The following is a 2,500-nucleotide window of genomic DNA, read 5'->3' on the forward strand; positions in this document are numbered from 1 at the left end:
TTCCCCTGTGCAGTAGTTATTCCTGAGGTATTATGTGTTATATACGTGTTTGTGTGTGGGTGTGTGTATAAGAGGTTTCTCTGTCTCAGTGATTGTTGGTCAGAACTAGCATGAAAAAATAAATTATGGTAATGATCTATATAGACTACCGAGAGCTAGACTTATTTCTCTAGTTCTGTATCACACGCACTCCTGTTTTAGCCCGCAAATGCACAATAAACAAAGCTGATGAAGGCGTAATGCCCCGCTCACCTAAGGAAACACCAACAACGGGTCCCTCCCAGTATCGCCTCTATTGTATTTGTTCCGAGAGGACGAGAAGGCTAAGAATTCTTTTAATAATCCATTAATTCTTAGTGACTTTAGAAGGAGATTCCTGGCGATTAGTGAATGGTAAAATACTTAAGAAAATGTGCTGCCCATGTTTCGCCATAATTGAGTAACTTTCACACGGTATTCTTCGCGTAGTGTTGGTCCCATCTTTCATCTTGGCACCAGCTTTGGCCGTCTGCCGCGAGGGGATCCAGAACTTCTTTATATAACCTCCTCTGTACATCGCGATAAGGCTTATCTGCATCCGAATTGCGGTGGCATTCGACGGATGTTGCACCGTTGGAACGGTACAGACGAGACTCCAAAGCAGCCTCGAGTCACCAAGGCTTTGATAGACTCACATCAATGGACCGAGTCCTTTTAGCGGGTTTAATCGAAAACCTTCCTCTGATATATCATGGCCAATATATCAGCGAGAATATATCGAGGGCAGTATATCAGAGACCCAGAGTGGTGGTCAGCCTGCCCGTAATTAAATATGCTAATTGACTTATATAAAAACATGAAGCACAATTACCTCACGCGGTGGGATGCTTCGACCCATTGTTCCCGCCAAATCGGAGCAAAGGAGAAAGGCATTTGCTAAATATTTGGTGCATGACTTTGAGATATTCTCTCTCTCTCTCTCTCTCTCTCTCTCTCTCTCTCTCTCTCTCTCTCTCTCTCTCCCTTGAACAATGGCACACAACGGAAGAAGGGTAAAATGACTAATACATTTACAGTTCCTTGAATGTTTGAAAGACGAAAAAAGCGACTGGCCAGGGAAAATGCAATGTTTACATTGATTTCAATTTGTAACTTGGTAAGGTGACCTTACATATGAAGTACATGGCAATATCTGTGACGTGTGAGGTAGGCTAACAATGCGCGCTTCCTCAAAGTTAGAGTATATAGTGAGTGATTGGGTAATTGTATAGGGCAAGAGTTTCATTACTTACAGAATGGACACAGTTTTATGAAAAAATAAATCGATCCGCGAAGTACATTTGTTATATATTTGTACAACCAAATTTGCTTGCGGAGTCTCAGACTGTAGAGCCTTGAGCTGGAGTCTAAAGCCTTGTCCAGCAGAGAAACAGATATGTAACAATCAGACATAAAGCCTCGCAGCTAGGACGCGAATGGTCATTATGATAATGAATATAAAGGCCTCCCTCTAACTTCCACCTCACAAACTAAAACCTAACGAGGTTCCTCAAAGGTCCATAAACTAAGAGAATCCTTTGGGATGGGAGGAACCCATGTGGCCTAAACACCATGTGCCGACACCTGCATCCCCTTCTTCGAGCACTACCACTTCTGAGCCTTCAAGCCTATTTCAGGTGGAGTGCGAACAGAGGCGAGAAGAACTTATGAATTAAATATCACCAGTACATCTATATAACACTATATCCCTCCACTCTAACAGCGGGGGAACGTCCTTTGAGCAACCCCGTATCTCACTCGAAACATCAAAGCTCATTTCGAGCACAGTACGAGATCGCACTCGGCCGACACTCCATTGCATACACAAATGACGTCCGACGCTTGCAGTTGAGGGGCTCTTTTTTTTCTTCTCTTTTCTTTTCCCTTTGCAGGGGAGGGGCTTGCGAAGGGACCTTGCTAACAGCAGTTCTGCATCCATCAAATTAACCTATAAAGATGATGGAATTATATCGAACGCCTAGACCAATTTTAAACGCAGTCGGGTGTCTTCGTGGACCAGTCATGCTTGTTTGTGTGCATTGTTGGGTGGGTGGTGCCTGTCTACGTGTGTGCCAAATTTCGCCACTTTTTCGGATTGTTCTTTGACTTCGGCCTTACGTAAAACGTTTAACAATGGGCGTACTTACTGCGAAAACTTAAGTATTTCAATGCATATTTATAAAATTCAGTATCATTGTATGGCTGAAGAGATTTTATGGAAAACCTGGTGAAACTAAATTCCACGTATAAGCTTGAGTGGAAACTTTGTTGCTTTGGATTTTTAGGGTCCGAATGCAGCTAAAGGGAAGCGAGATGCTCTTGTACCACTGTATCTTCTGAAAGGCTTCTCATTCCGTCAGTGTTGTCATTCATTGTCAAGAATTTAAAGTTTTTCCACAAACTTTTTTTCATTATAGATGAATGATAAACTTATTAGCTTTAAGTTTTCTATTACTTCTTGAAACAGTGATGGTATACTGGG

The 2,500-nt window shown here is 42.4% G+C and overlaps 1 protein-coding gene across 2 annotated transcripts in view; it reads right to left on the reverse strand.

The window, feature by feature from the left end:
* LOC135196199 (GATA-binding factor 1-A-like) overlaps window positions 1-2,500 on the reverse strand; it is a 257,512-nt gene that overhangs the window by 2,663 nt on the left and 252,349 nt on the right. The window lies entirely within an intron of this gene.

This window comes from Macrobrachium nipponense, chromosome 17 (genome assembly GCF_015104395.2).
Source record: "Macrobrachium nipponense isolate FS-2020 chromosome 17, ASM1510439v2, whole genome shotgun sequence".
NCBI lineage: Eukaryota > Metazoa > Arthropoda > Malacostraca > Decapoda > Palaemonidae > Macrobrachium > Macrobrachium nipponense.